This window comes from Zonotrichia albicollis, chromosome 1 (assembly GCF_047830755.1).
Source record: "Zonotrichia albicollis isolate bZonAlb1 chromosome 1, bZonAlb1.hap1, whole genome shotgun sequence".
NCBI classification, from domain to species: domain Eukaryota; kingdom Metazoa; phylum Chordata; class Aves; order Passeriformes; family Passerellidae; genus Zonotrichia; species Zonotrichia albicollis.
The window spans coordinates 115,063,616-115,080,790 of record NC_133819.1 but is presented as its reverse complement, the minus strand read 5'-3'; positions in this window follow the sequence as shown (position 1 = coordinate 115,080,790).

Here is a 17,175-nt window from a genome sequence, read left to right as displayed (position 1 = left end):
AATTGCTCCATTAAGCTACACTGTATTATATTACATACTATACTAACACTATATTCTACTAAAGAAAAACCCGTGACCCTTACAGACAGTCACGACACATCTTTGACCTAATTGGTCAATCAATCCAAACAACCATCACCAGAGCCCAATTAAAAAATCACTTTTGGTAAACAGTCTCCACAACACATTCCACATGTGCCAAACAACAGGAGCAGTGACGAGACAAGAATTCTTTTCTCTTCTTTCTCTGAGCATTCTCACTGCCTTCCCCAGGAGAAATCCTGGGATGGTGGTGCCTGCTGCTCTCTGTGAAGACAGCTGCGGCTAGAGGAGAGGTTTCCAGACCACAACTCTCAGGCAAAGGAATGAGCTAAGCAAGGTGTTGTTTGGGTTTGGCACAGGCTTGGCAGTAAAAAAAGCAAAAAATGTGGACATGTATAGGCCTATAGGTTTCTGTAGTACTCAATGGCAGCTGGGCAAAACACAGAAAGTGTGCTACTGCTGTAAAATCTTCTGTTAAATTCTACCTATTCTTTAAAGAACAGCAGACCTTTCTCTCCACAGGCTTTGTACTAAGGGTAATTGCTCTATATGTGATAGAAACCACATTTCTGCTTTCACTCTGATAGATGAATTTTAAACAGAGAATAAAATACAGTTAAGTCACATTGGCCTAATGACAACCCCATGAAGATCACAGCTGCAACTCAAATCCCATTAGCATCAGATGAGTAATACAGAGCTCTTTTCATGACCTCACCTTCTTAACTCCTCATATCAGTTCTGGACAGAAGCAAACAAATTTGGAATCCTGCATATGACATATATGTAAAACACCAGAGTAGGTTCACTCATACAGCCACTGTACAGCATGTATAATATTTTTTTTGTTTGTTTCCAAATTTGTATAGGAAAAGGTAGTATGGTTTTATAGTGTGATGTTTCTCATTTATGGGCTTAAAAAAATTGGACAGCATTATGTTGCTCTGTAGCAAGTGTTTCTCATTATCTTACTGGCATTTGATTGGCAATATAATTACTTCCCCTGAGTCAAATCTGTTTTGCCCATGCCAATAATTTTCAAGTGTTTTTTCCCTGCCCTTACCTCGACCCACAAGGCTTTTGTTATATTTTGTTTGCCCTGCCCAGTAGAGGAGAATGATAGAGCAGCTGTGGTGGGCACCTAGTGTCCTGCCAGGGTCAACACACCACAGGAGACTGTGCCATGCCAGAAGATGCTGTAGGAATGTTTGAAACAGGCCATGGACTTGGCATATCTTTTCTGTTGATATGTATCCACTATTTGCTGGACATTTTTTTTCCTAACAAACCACAAAATATCTTTTATTTTAGCTCTACCACCTACTTTTATTGTTCTTAAAAAAAAAACACTCTGGAAAAACCTCAGACAGGGGCTGGAGAGCAATTTTTTAAAAGTGATTGCTTGGGGAAAGAGGTCTTCATGAGTTGAGCATTGTGGAATTAATTTCCTCATCCCTACAAACAGGAACATGGGTCAAAATCTGCCAGAGAAAAAAGTATTGATGGATTACTATGATATTAACAGCTCTTTATGAATTAGTGGGCTGTCTTGTGTCTTGATTTGGTATGAACATTTTTCACATCCTGGATATTTCAACGTTGGAAGAACCCTCTGAGTCATTGCTTTAACAGGAATGGAAAGGAATGGAAAGGAATGGAAATTTGCTATTTAGCAGGGAAGGAGTAGGGAGCTGGGGAAAGTTGTCTTGTTTATTAATATAGCTGATCTGAATATGGATTTCCTCCCAGAAAAACATTATGATGAATGGAATGGAAAAAAAGAGGATAGGAAAAGGAAAGTGGAAAAAATAGGATAGATTTTTTTCTCTTTTTTTTTTTTGGAGAAAATGTCATCTTGCTGGTGGCCTGACATACTCAGCCTCTGAGATGAGGAATCCATCCTTGCTGTGCCTTTGGAAACCTCAATATTACCTGTCTCTTAAAAGATATATCTGAAAACCATTCAATCTAGCCTCTGAGGAATCACAATATTACTTGCAAGGACAGAGAAGAGCATGTATATTAGCAGGGTGAGATAACCAGTCCTTTCCCTGTTGGTGTTTTCCACAAATAGCACCCAAACTGCAAACTGAATGCACTACTCAGGAAATTTCTGCTTTATGGTGTCAGTCTGGCATGAGTCGGCCAGATGGTTCCCTCCTCACCTTCTGGCTGCATTTACAGCCCAGAAAACCAACTATATCCAGGGCTGTATCAGAAAGAGAGGGGTCAGCAGGTTTAAGGGAGGTGATTCTCCCCCTCTGGAGAGTGATTCTAACCCCTCTCCTCCATCTGAAGTGCTGCATCCTGCTCTAAGGTCCCCAGCATGAGAAGGATGTGGATCTGTTGGAGTAACTCCAGAGGAGGGTCATGACTATGGTGAGAGGGCTGGAGCACCTCTCCTATGAGGACAGGCTGAGAGAGCTGGGGCTGCTCAGCCGGGGGAAAAGAAAGCTCTGGGGCAGTACCTGAAGTGAGCCTACTAGAGAGCTGAGCAGGGACTTCTTACAAGGACATGGGGAATGGCTACTGAAAAGGAGTCGGTTTGTACTAAGTACTGGGAAGAAGTTCTCTGTGGGGATGGTGAGGCATTGGAACATGTTGTCCAGAGAAACTGTGGGTGCCACTTCCCTGGATGTGTTCAAAGCCAGGTTGGATGGGGCTCTGAGCGACCTGGTGCAGCAGAAGGTGTCCCTGCCCATGGCAGAAGGGTTGGACCTAGATGACCTTTAATGTTCCTTCCAATGCAAACCATTCTAAGATACTGTGTTTCTATGGCATTAAAAAAGGCTTCATTTTTCCTTAAATGGTATTAGATTCCTTTCATCTGGACTGTCATTTGTAAACCTGGCATATATTCCTAACATGTCCCGTGCTCTCAGTGTGAAGGCCCTTTATATCTGTTTTCCTCAGTACATGTTCCTGCTAGTTACCAATTCTAGAAAGTTATCTGATGTCATGCTTCAAAATGCAACTGGTGTTGAAAGTCAGTGAGAAACTAGGAGGTCAAATGTACTTTGATATGTATGATGGGTTCAGCAGTGTGGCGATTTTATGCAGAGTCACTGCCTCTGTGGTAGAAAGATGATTTTGCTAGAGCAACACTCTGATTTGACATGATGAATACTACAAACTTCTGTGGGCTTTGATGAAATATTTTCCAGTTCTACATTCTTCATTGTCCTCAGGGGAGACAAATACACTTGTGTAGCAAGTGTAAGGTGAATTTCCGTGTAGATATGCAAAAAAGGCAGATAAAAAAGGGCTTTGACTGGGAGCTATAGCCAGAATTTCCCAACTTAATAAACAAGTTAAACTGGATGTGTTAAACCTTCCTGCAAATTCCCTCAGCACTTTCCCCCTTTTTGGCTAATCTCTTCCCTTCCTTCTCTCCCAAGCAGATACAAGTTTCTGTTTGTTTCCCCTCTACACAGATGAGCTGTATGCAGTGAAACCAAGCCTTCCATTAAGCATATGCTTAAATGCTACACTTGTTTTTCACGTCTGATAAATGTTCTCTTTCTGATTTTCAATTTTCTGGTTGACAGCTTGCCAGAAACTTTCTTCACTGAAAACTAGCTTATTGCTAATTTTGACAGCTGTCAGAAAAAGTTCCTGCCTGTGCTTTTATTTTTGTAAACAGCAAACAGAGCTTACCACATCCCCGTAACTAGGATACAACAATGCCCTAGGATGCTGCTGTGAGAGTTGTAGTCATGACAGGGAAGTATTGTTTTGTCAAAACTGAAATTCTTTTTCCATGACTTTGCTTTAATAAAACTTTTCCAGGGAAGGTTTCTTAGGGTGAATTTTTAGTGAAAACAAACAGTACAACCTCCAGAAGGGCTGCAGCTTAGGCGCTTACCAGGGATGAGTAAGAGGAGGAGGGGAGAGAGTTTAGTTTGGCTGAGAAGGGATATTCACAGACTGTAACGTGGATCTCCCACATCCTAGACAATGGCTTCATCTCTGGTTGAAACAAAACATTTTGGCACTCATTTTGAGTTGTACAGACCTCACTTCTGGATAGATGTGAGACCCAGGAATGGTTTGTGCCTTGGTAGAGATGATATGCATGGAGAGTTTGAGACAAGGTATGTTCTTGCAAGAGACTGTGAGGGCAGGACAGCCTCTTAGCTGGGTTCCTCAGAAAATCGGCCCTGCCCAGGCAGCATCAGAGCTGCTGTGTTAGACCCAGCACCAAGGCCACGAGTGGTGTGAAGCAGGAGAGAGGCCATGACAGCACTGCCAAAAAGTGTCCTACAGCTCTGCTGGAGGAGGAACTCAAGTAGGGAACCAGCTGGATGAGTGTCTCTCCAGGCATGGGAGGCTTTTCAGGTTTGCATTTGAAGATTTTTCCTTACCTCCCTCAACATTTTCAAGTGGTCTGGGTTTTGTTGTTACAAATTGAATTGTTTTTCAGGCAGCCTGAGCAGCTGCTTTCATCTGAAAAGGGCTATCCTCGTTTCACAGTTCTTCATTTCCTTACCCTCTGCTTTGTTAACATGAGTTCATGTAGACAGTATTTTGATTGATCTGAGGCTTGGCGTAAGAGCTCATGTTTCAAGGTATCATATGCCAAACCTCAGGGTGTTGGGCATAAGAGAATGTGCAGATGCTAGCTCTATTCCACACCATATGGTTAATTTGCTTTAATAAATATAAGTGAAGATAAATAGTATCCATGGGAAACTTGCATTGGTGGAAACTGGTTGTGAAAAGAATAAAAAAGCTGGTAATTTTTTGCTCCCTTACAAAGCTTACAGTATAACTCTTTAATTAGCAGGTCCAAGAGTGAAGGATGGTCTGGCAAGTTCTCTGAACCAGCATTTGGAAAACTGGAGCTTGCTCCCAGAAACTGCCCCAGGTATTTGTTTTGAGGTCAAAGACATAAGGTGGGCAAAATTTGCAAGGTAGTTTCAAGGAAGATTAATGTGGAAATGCTAAGGCTGCTGACTCCCTGAAAGAGTTGGTTGTCAGTATGTTTTAAAAGCAGCACTTAAGGCATATCTGCTTCTTCAGATGTCTTTACAAAGATGGTCTATAGGACTTTGACAGCTGTAATGGTAGCTGAAGAAACTGCCTTAGTACATGTCTGAGCAGGTTGGAGCAGGAACTCTCTGCCTATATGGTTAGTGGTCAGATGTGTGAACCAGGACCTGATGAGAGACATGTAGAGAAAAAGTGTATTAAATACCCTTTCTACACATGGCAGTTGTGTGTGACTTAGGTACTGCAGTGATGGGGTGCAGGTGGGCTCCTAGAACACAGATCTGATGATTTAAAGTCTGATGGTTGTTTTGCAAGCAATCCAAGTAAGTACTTTGGTTAGAACTAGAATGGAGTGTAAGGATATATCTATCATATGATGGGAGAAAATATGGTGAATGATGTGTTTGCATAACCTTAATTCTGATCAGAAAACTTAGGGAGCATATATTCTGTGTGTTGGACTGTGGTACAAAAACATTTGAAAAAACAACTGAAATTCACCTCCATAATTCATGTTTGAGACTGAAATAGTACTAGAAAATAACATAGCAACTTATGCGATTTTGGCAATTGAGATAAACAAATATGGTTTTGTTAATTTAATAAATTACTGAAATCAAATTTCCGTGTGTTTATCATGCAAGTTACCCACCTTGATATTTGTTTAAAATGCAGTAAGACACATCTCCTTCAGGGCTCCTTCTGGTGTTTATGCTTCCAAATGCTGATGAGTTATTTACTTTGCTATACTCTTTTTTTTTAGAAGACCTTCAAAACTGCATAATTTTGTTGAAATTTTTGGTTCCTCTGCAGGCATTTCTGCCATACATTGTTGGTGCATGCAGCAGTTCAGAAGGGCCATATGTGTGAACTTTAACCTTTCTGAACATTGAGGTGGCTGGAGAAATATGTTGGGTAACCCTGAATCTTCTGTTGGCATGCTGTGGACCTTCATTGTTCAGTTTGATATCATCTCTCACATGTGGCTTACCCTTCATCCAGTATATGAGAATTCTAAGGGAAGAATTAGAAGGTAGCCATTAGAAATTGGACAGTTTTTTGAGATAACTTCCTTAGGAATGCAGGACTTAAAGCATGTCTTGTATTCCTTACCTCACTGTCAGATGGGCAGAAGAAAATGTGGAGACAAGGATATAGGTAAGCTGATGGAAATCATAGTTTTGATGTATTGTAGATAACTGAAAATCACAGAAAGACCTCTATTTTCAGTTGAATATAAATATTCTTCTTTCCTTTAGGAGAATATTCTCTGTAGGCTCTGCAGACTCTACTGAACTTTCACTAAGAGGATAGGGATGAATGCTTTTTAAAAATGGGAAATGCTTTTGAACAAGGATGCTGAGACTACACTGAAAATACTGGGGTTTATAATGAGCAGTTTCCAAGTACCTCATACAGAAGCTGCTCTGACATCTTTTATAGTGATCTCTTTGCTCTTGTGACAATGACAGGACTCAGGGAGAGGTGTGAAGCTGAGTCAGGGGAGGTTTAGGCTGGATATCAGGGAAAGGATTTTTACCCAGAGGGTGGTTGGGAACAGGCTCCCCAGGGAAGTGGTCACAGCACCAAACTGAACAGAGTTCAGGAAGCATTTGGACAGTGCTCTCAGGCACATGGTGTGACTCTTGGGGATGTCCTGGGCAGGGCAGGGAGTTGGACTCAATGATCCTGTTGGGTTCCTTCCAACTCCTCAGCATATTCTATGATTATTTGCTCTTAAAATATTTACTTGATTGGGAAACCAAAAGATTATCAAGAATGACTGGCAAACTCTCAGGAGCTTAACTTAGCAAAAACAAGAGCTAGTAAGAAACAGCTGCTAAGAAACACCTTAAACACAAACCTGTAGTTAGTACCAGAACAGAGATATTGAGATTGAGAATCTTCAAGTTTTTCTGTACCCACCTAAACCATCAAGAATCTGACATGAAACTATGTTAAAGTAGTATATGATATGTTAATAAACTAATTCAAAGCCACTTTTAACCTGCTTCACTTTTTTTTGTGCTGGTTTTTCTAGATTTCTGAGATATAACAAAATTAGAGGCACCTCAAAAGTGACCTCCAGATAGTGAAAAAATGACTGTTTATTGTTTTAGTTATGCCACCCAGATTTCACATTTGCCAATAACTTATCCAGAACACTAGAAAAAAATATATCCTGGTATTTTTTTCCTTAGGCTTATATCTTTCAAATTACATTTCATGCTGAATTATAGGTATTATAACTGTAATGACATTGACTCATTGCTTTATTCAGCTTCTATGCCAGAACAGTTTTTTTTCATTTTTATCCATTATGGTAATTTCTATCTCCTGACAAGTATCTCTTGCTCAAACAGTTTTGCATGCTTTAATGTAGTACATTTTTCTGCTAAGGCTTGGCACTGCTAGCTACAACCTTTTCTGCCTATTCCTTGTTCCTTACTTGGGCACTTCCATCCATGATCCAGACCATCAGTGTTCCTGGGATACTGGTTTGATGGAGGCAATAGTTAAGTTTCTCTTAACTCTTTCATGCTTTTTAATTATAAACTTCCAATTCTACTCAAGGATAAATGTAAAAACTCACCAAAGCCAAAATGAGGCCTCCAAATAGGCAAAGAGAATGGAATATGAGAAAGCACTATGATGAATATATTTCAAAGTCCTGGACTGAAAAGAAAACCAATTCACAGACTTGTGAGAAAATTTCCAATATAATTAAACCTCTAAAATTTTTCTTCAGGATTTGAAAACATTGCTGGTTTTTTTCCTAAATAAAATATGGAATCTAGATGGATTTATGATTTCTCAAGAATAGTTGAATTTAATCTCTGTTCTACTGAGTAGTTCATCCTAGATTCCTGTAATTTGGTACTGTAAGTTGCTAATTTGTATTTATGTTGAATTTATCTTGACTGTTGGCAATGACTGCTAAAGACAAACATAACTACTTATACTGGAGTTTGTTTTTCATACTTATCTCTTGCTTTTTTTTAATATCACACTGAAAATATTAGGATGCTATTTTTTCTTCTGGAAAAATTCTAAATACACAAATGTCCTACATTTTTACTGAAAAAATGGTTATACCTGTGCAACTAAAAGGGAAGAGACTTTTAATGTCAACGCCATACTGAAGACCAAGATGTTTTGTAGTTAAAATTGATACCAGAGTGTGGTAAATCAGCCACTGTTCAAATCTGCCTCTACCTGACCACACATTTGTGGTCTTTAATTCAACTGGACTCAGCTTGCTTGGGTGGCTATTTGTTTTTGTCACCCTCATGATTATCTACCTTATGTAGAAAGTGGATTTACTTTTGGAGTAGAATTTAAAATTTTGTTAAAAATGAGATGAAAACAAATCAAGCTGACTTGTTGGTGCTTACATACAGGGCTAAAAATCAGAGGAATATTACTTGTCAGCTAACTAATCAGTATGAAAAATATTGCATCACGATACTGTCAGTTTTCGGAAAGAAACATGTAGCTTAAGGTTATACGAACAAACTTGCCAGTTGGTTTTCTTACCAGCAATTTCCCCCAGAATAGATGTGGGGAAGTGTGGAGGGATAGAATGTAAGAAAATAAAGATAGCACAGAAGGTAGTCTCATCCCTGAGGAGTTGCAGTTGCACTAATCACCAAAGATTAGGAACAGGCCTGCCCTTAACTGGCCACAGCTGTGTCCAAGAAGATGAGTGCTACAAAAGCATGGGTTAGCTGGGTGAGGAGAGAATTGGAATTTGTTGGTTGTGCTGTGAGGAGATGCCCATGAGAAATCACTGAGGAGGTATGGGGCTTTTGAAATAAGATGGCAACAGGGAAGGGCTTAATCTGGAAAGGAAAACTTCCAAGTGATTTCCCCCTACTGAACAAGCCATTGAAGTAAGAGACTTGTACGGTGGGCTCACTGTAGTCTGTTGGGAGTGGAAGCTGGGGCATATTCAGTCTGTTTGGGATCACTGGCTCAGTGGGAGAAACAGAGCCAGAGCCAGTCTCACCTGTCTGTGGGAGGCTTGCATATCCCACCTCTGCCTGCTAGAGCAGTCTGAAGAGGCACAGCTCCTAAGGCCAGCATCAGCCTCGTGTACTGAAGGTGAAGCGAGGGCAGGGTACCACAGGGATGCAAGGATCTCTGCTGCTCATGCCTAAAGAAGAAAGGGATTATGTGCAAGCTGTCACAGCCAGAAGGCTTCTCTTATCTTGCATAGTTATGCAGGTTGCTAGGCAATTTGCAATTATTACATATGTAAGAACAGCTGGCACTTCAATGAAATAAAATGTTTAGGTTTAAATTTTGTGGTTCCTTTTATTAATAGCATGAGATCATGGGTGAGAAAACATGCATTTATGAAAGGTTTAAGTAAAAATATCATGTTATGAAAAAAAATAAACATGAGAGGGAAAAATCTGAATGCACCTTTTTCAGCCAAATGATTTAGCAATATGTTTTTGTGGGTTTTGCAATGAAGAACTTGCAAGAAGAGAGTGTAACAAGTGAAAATGCTTTCCTCTCTTATGATAAGGCAGACTGAGTACCAGATAATTCTGAAGACTTCCAGCTGCCAAGTTGTGGAAACACCATGGCTTAACTTCTAGGGCTGACACATGCTACTGCAGATATGTCAAGAGAAGAATATGATTAAGAGGCCTTTAATAGAAATGCTAATGATTTTTTGATCCCTCTCATAGCAGCAGAGATAATATCAATGTTACTGCGACTGAATTGCTGAAATACTGCTTCACTGCTCATGACAGAGTGCAGTGAAACCCGGAAAAATTGACTTTCACATTAGAAATTTGCTTACCAAAATCCTATAGACATGAATGCAGTGTATTTTGCTGGGAGGAAATATTTAATTTTTCAATTTTACAATTGTCTCCTATGAAGACAGGTTGAGAGAGTTGAGGTTATTCTGCTTGGAGAAGAAAAGGCTTTTGGGAGAACATAGAAGGGGACTTACGGGAGAGCTGGGAAGGGGCTTTTGATGAGGGCACTCTAGCATATAACAGGAGGGAATGGCTTTAAACTCAAAGAAGGTAGGTTTAGATTAGATATTAGGAGGGAATTCTATACTGTGGGGGCGGTGAGGCACTGGAACAGGTTGCCCAGAGGAGCTGGAAATGCTCAAGACCAGATTGGATGGGGCTCTGAGATCCTGTAGTGGAACTTCCTGTGACAAGGAGGTTGGAGCTAGATGGTCATGGAGATCCTTTTCAACACAAACTATTCTATGAGTCTATGATTCTACATCTACCTTTTCTGTTATATTAGAATTTTTTTCCTGTGACATTGAGGATATAAATAAGCTTGTATTTCATCTACGAAAAAATTTGCATTTTTAGAACCATTGTAATTTTATTAAAAAAATATTAAAATATAAAGAGACTTAAACAAGAAAAAAAGAACATACTTTAAACAGATTTTTTTTGGAGCTTGTGTACAGAAATGAAGCACATACATAAGCATATTCTATATACAAAACACATGATTACTGAAATGTAGACAGGAAAACAACTCCTTAAGCAATTTCTCTGAAGAAAGTTCTAGAGCTACAGCAAAGCATTCACTCCATTTCACTGAGTGATGTGAGAAAATCCAGGGAATATTTATAAGCAGAGGTTCTGCAAAATAAATTTATTGAATTAATTTGGTTTGCCCACATTAGAGAAGAAACATTGGGAAATTCAGAAGTCATTATTTGTGTGAGTGCACTTCAAAGAGAAAATGGAAAATGGTGTGCGATTTTTATAACTGTACAGGGAGTTTAGAAGGTGCTGTGGGATGCCTGAGGGGGACATGGTGGAGTTTTTAAACTATTTCTCTGCATATTGAATTTACTGAAGGGCTGCAAGGATCTGTAGCTTTTGAAAATGGATGTACATTAGAGTTGCAAAGAATTCCATGAGGAAATTACCTAAGGAATTTTGCTTTAAAAATATGAATTACTTTTTAATGTAACTATTTTTGATAGGAAATTGATTAAGTAGGGAGAGACTAGACTAGATCATGAATTTACAATGTTAAGCAGTGATGCACTCTGCTCTTTTCAGTACTTATTTATGACACACAAAGGAAATGTAACTGATAAATTTATTTACAAGTTTGAAAGTTCTCTCAAGTCCCATTTGAGAGACACATTTGTATGTTTGTTGTTCATTCAAACCTTTTGACTTGCAACAGCTCTGCTTCTTTATTTACGAGTAACTCTGATCTCACATGAAGTGCTGTAAACAGCATTTTAGTTCTGCAATAATGCAAGAGGAATAAAAATTGACCTATCTTCCTTAAAGAGGTCAATTGGAAAGTTTTGTGTATTGGATGAGCCTATTAAAGAGCTCTAATTGAAAGAAAGAAGTAAATTAAAGGAAGATAAAGTTACCTAGGGCAAGAAGGTAATCTGGTTTTTTTACAAAGAATTGCAAAAAAAAAAAAAAAAGTGTAGCTGATATTGAAGATGCTTTAATCTCCAAGTCTAATAGCATAGAGAAAATTCAGATGAAAGATCAGTGTAGAACATGTCATAATGCAAAAAATGAGTGTGTCCCACCTGCTTTTAATTCATAATGTATAAAAAGATATTTGCCAGAACTACTGCATAAACTTAAAGCTTCTGTTTTTAACTCAGTACATTTCTTTGTTAGTTAATAACCTTTCTTTTATTTGTTAATCTGAGGCATAGCTGTTGCTAATTTGTTATCCTCTGGAATCATAAGTCAAGTATTCCTTGTGATTTATTAAGCTTCTGGGAGTTTGCCCTGTATAAAGAATATTGGATCTGACTTGAGACTTTTCATGCATTATTAAAATTCTTTCTGGGTTAATTCAAAGAAGCCCAGAGAACAAACTACATACCCTTAAGAAAGGAATGTGTGAAAATGCCTGTTTAGATTATATTGAACACCTACAGGGATTTCTTTTTCTTAGGGCTAAAACAGCCTTAATTTGAATTTGCTTAATTGACTTTGAAAAATTATGTCATACTATATTGATGTCACTTTAATTTTGAATGAAACTGAGCAGTTAGAGATTTAATTCTGTTTAATAAGTGTATTTAAATTTATAGCTAGTTTATCTGATTCAAACTTAATTTCCTTACCAGTAATACGTAGTTCAGTTCTTTTCAAAAGCTGATTGTGGAAAATTAGCATTACTTTCTGCTGAAATTACTACTTAAAATGCATATTCATAGAAGTTCCTAGATGACTTTGGAAATGTTTTTATATCTCTGATACATACTGTGTTATTTGCAAACTGCAGTTTTGTTATTTGCAAACTGCAGTCAGCTTTCGTCCTTTTCCCTACTATGAATGTAATTAGTCTTGACATGAATGTGAATTAGGAACTTTATTGCCAATATATTATGTTATTATAAAGTGTAACAAGGCATTTTCTTTAGTCCTTAACCTTCTCTGTAGAGACAGTGACTTGTAACAAAATCAGCAGGCATCTAATTCTGGAGCCTGTTGGCCTTCTCTACACTTATTTCAGCTGCCTCCATTGTAAGTGCCTGTAGGCACTTTTTTCCTGGTGTTTATTGTTTAATCTTGAACTAAGCAGAATATCATGCACTCAGATCTCCACCTTTATTTTGTGCCTACCCTGTGCCAACTCCAGATCCATCCATAGGCCTCATAACTCCAAAATGCCCTCTGCATAATCTGATTATGATCAGTGTAACTTCCATCTTGAGTTTATGTTTACATTGGTATGGATGTAAAGAGAACAGATTTGCACTGGAACAACTCTGTCAGAATGGTTATTTGTTCATGAGTTCACCTTTTTTTTTTATATTTTCAAATTACAGACAAACTTCTGTGCTTGCACATAAGCTTGTTTTAAATATCGCCAGTTTCTTTTCCTCCATGATCCCCTAAAGTCTTCAATATTTTCAGATAGTTTTGGCATCTTTAAAACTTGGCACTCAGGTCTCCCTGCCTGCTCTGGGCATGAAGGTTTTCTTTGGGCTTGCACTCACCACTTCAAGATGAAGGAAGGGGTTAGAGGGAACAGACCTTGTGCTCTCCCTCTATCACATTTCCCATCAAGTACAGCAAAACAGAGAGGCTCAGTGATATACTCTCAGCACTCCATACTGAGCTAAAAAGGTGTTAAACTATTTGTGGCATTTGTTTATAAGCTTATTCAGTACAGACGTTTTAAAGAATAACAATGTAAACTCAGAAAAATATAATTATCCGGGTAGAAAAAATTAGTTGTCGTGAGTATACAAAAGTATTATAATGCTAAGTGGGAGTCTAGAAGGATTAAAAGTTTTCTTTTAGCAGAAGAGCTATTCATTTCTCATGTAATTTACATTTTTGTTAATGCTAGATCTGGCATGACTATAAATTGCTTGATTAAGTTAGAGTGAAGTCCAAGATATGCATGTACTAAAGCATGAAAATTTAGTTCCAAAATGCCACTTAGTTTAGTTCAAAACTGTTTATGGAAAAGGATTTTTTCTCATTGAAAAATTGATGCTTCTTTCTTTTTGAGTTATGAAATTATTACCATATTTGATTTCAAATTTTTAAAAATAAAATAAATTTGGGAATAAAATGGATTTTTATTATGAAATATGCACATTGGTTCATCTTTCCTGGTTGTATTTATTTAAATATAACTTTTCAAATTCAAATGGTACTTCTAAGATTCTTCAGTAAACATGGAGTAGACCTTCAGGGAGGTATTTATTCTATCCTGCAACCAGTTTTGAGAACTGTGGCATAAGTCACTTGCTCAAGCATGAGTTTCTGAAAACAATCTGTCTTTTATATGGTTTAAAAAAATGATCTAAGACTTATTTGTTATTTCTAACATATAGAAAAAAACCCCAGACTCTCCTACAGAAAAATCCTTACCCAAACCCAACATAAAACATTTTATTTAGACAATTTCAAATGTAAATAGAAATTCAGTTAATAGGTTTTCAAGTACCCAAAGAGCATAGTTGATTTCTGTGTTTCACATCCTACAGTGCTGGCTGCGTGGGGAGTTAAGGACACTGTAGTTATGGTTCCAGACATATGGTGAAAAGAACAAAATCACAGAAAATGGGAAAAATTTGATCAGCTGAGAAGGGATGTGCAAGTCTGTGAAAGTCCTTCCAATGATGCCAGCAACCACATTTTATTGAATATAAATCTCTGTAAAGTGCAATTCATTAGCCCTCCCTTTTCAAAACTGGGTCCATCTCATGTTTCTATGGCAAAGACAAGTGATAAAATTGTTAGTTTTTAGAAACAGATTGGTGTGTGTTCTTATGGGATGTAAAACTTCATGCAATGATTGACAGAGAATGGACTCTGAAAAGATATCAGATTCTCATTTTGAGAAAAGAGTTTTGATTTTACTTGCATTGTGAAGCATGAGAGTGAGGGAGCTGTTAGATCTCATTTTTAATTCCAGTAGTCAGCTTTACTGTGAAATCTTGTTTTCACCACCTCTGTGTTCACCACTGCCTGGTGTCAGGGGAGTTTCTCAGTGCACAAGAAGCCCTCTCAACCCATCTGTTCCTCAGCTTCTCCATTTGCAGAACGGGAATAAAAACTCTTTGAGACTCTGGATCTTGTTTTAAAATATCTGAATGCTCTGAAATTGGCAAACTTTCGTTTCTACTTTGCTGTGAACGTTCCAAATGTAGGAGGTAAACTAATTCAGCAAATTAAACCACTACACTTTGCAAAATCTTGGAAAAAATCTTTGCTTCACAACAGAAGAAAGATGCTTGTGTGTTTGCTATTCAGCCATCTGTCATGTCTCTTGCCTACCAAGTTCTCAAAGATCTGGATGATGTTCAGTTGATTTGTCATGCTGTGTTATGAATATGGTTTGGGACTGTGGCTTCTTCTTGTAAAAATCTATTTAGTGATTTTTAGCATCATCCTTGCATTAATTCAATTTAATTCAAATTAATTAATTTTCTACCTTCCTTTGATACAAGTTACTTGCTTTGTTTTAGTTTTTATCATCAGCCTTCAAAGAAGCATGAATTTGCAAGCACAGATTTGTTCTTTTTCATTTTTCCTAGCCTTTCTCCTGCTGAGTAAAATTTCTGATGTTTTAAAAATGATTTATTAATTTTAGATTACTTTATAGGGATAAATTTTAGGCTCCTGTAATAGTAAAATTGCAATTTTCTCAGAATATGCTTTAAAAACTAACAGAATAACATATGAAGGACTATATTTCAAAACTTTTAAAATCAGTAGGAGTCTTCCCATGGGTTTAGTGGGTTACATATCAGACTCCTTGTTGAGCCCTTATCCAAGTCCATATTGATTTTCCAAGTGCATCTCTGGAACAAAAATAGCAGCTCGTTGGTCAGTCCTGACTCTCTGCCTTTATAGACATATATGCAGTTTTTCACTACAATCTAAAATGATCTGTTATCATATAGAAAATTAGGCTTGATCATTCCCTCAGTTTAAAATAATTGTGAAGTATAAAACAAAAATACAATAGTGAGGTGGGAGAACAAGATGGTGAAACAAGAAATATTCTAGTGACTTTTGCAGATCAACCTCAGCAGTGGAGAGAATGCAGGGCTTGTGGAAGGGCTTGTGGATGAAGGTAGACATGCTAAATGGAGCAGAGGTATAATAGACTAATGCATGAAAATTATAAAAAGGCTTGCCAAAGACAGGAGTGAAGTAAAGATGCAGCAACATGTCAAAAAAATGGATATGGGCAATTGTACACTATGGTGACTCAGTGTATACAGATTTATGTCTTATTTTCTTTTTTTTTTTCTTTTTTTATATTGCTAAGATTGCAACATTTCATTAGAGGCCTGCAGCTACCATGTGTACACATTGATGTTTGCTGTATGGTGTGATTTCTTCCTACTTAGTTATTAAAGCTGTCAGAAGGTTGTAGATTTTATAGGATTTGTTGAACACTGGATCTGTGGTAAGAAACAAGTATTTCTTCACTGTTTTCTTCCTAAGGAAAACATATCTTGAAAGTCCAAGTGAAAAAACATCTTGCATTTCCCTTCTGGAAGGTCGGCTGGAAAAACAAAGTGTACTTTTGCTTCAAGCTCTGTGAGCATCATTACTTGTTTCTGTGGGAGTTGAAGAGGGCAACTCAGACTCAAGGAATTTTGGGAGTTACTTTTGGTTGTGAAAACCCAGCACTGGCCCTGCAGCACTGGTTCTGAGGCAGACAGGGTGCTGAGCTGGAGAGGCTGCTGCTGACTCTCACCTGGGGCATCCAGCTGTTCACTCATGTTGCCTGTAAGTGCATTAGTGCTGTAAAAACCCATTATGGACAATTCTGATTTAAAAAACCTCAAAAAAAACCCCCAAGCTCTCTTCTTTACATCAAGTGTTTAGTACACTCTGCTCTCAACAGTTAAAAGCTTGCTGTCATTCACAAGGGCTGTTCTTTCTTTAATGCTGGAACAGAAGCTGTGATCTTAAACAGTTGACCATGATGTTTTTTTTCTCAGATGATAGAGGTGTAATTGTGGTGTGCTGAAAAATTGAATTCAAAGCCTATGAGGGCTGCTCTGAGCAGATTTAAGACATTGGTCCCAAAGCAGGATATATTTCTATTTCTGTGTGTATTTACATCCATTGTCTGTTCTCTGTGATATCTAATGTCACATTATTTGATATATTAAGTCAGTGCTCATTATGACTCTTCTTTAGGCTATATTCTGGGTTAAATTAATGCAGCACCTTTGCAATAGCATGAAAGTCCACTTCAGCAACCCTAAATCATGGTCTCATTTGTTAAGCTGGCATTGGGAAAGGTTTAGCGCATACTTACAGTGTCTTTCTAAGAGGAGGTCCTTTAGTCAGACTTACTGCATGAGACCTTTGTTCATTCTCAGGAAAAGGCAGCACAGACCTCTGACAAAGTGAAATCTAAATCCTATAGTGAGTACTTACACATTGTGTTGGATGTGGAAAGTATAGTAGGGAAAAACCAGACATGAGAAAATCCTTTGATGCTGGGAATAAGTAGGTGAACCTTGGCACCATGGAGTAGCATCCTCCTTCAGTAAACCTTTGGTGAAAGTCCACATCAATTCATTTTAAGGAAAGACTATAAATATTTTTATCCCTGTTACATAGAATGTGGGATACCCCATTTTTTTGTTTTGTCATTGCCTGAGAGGTC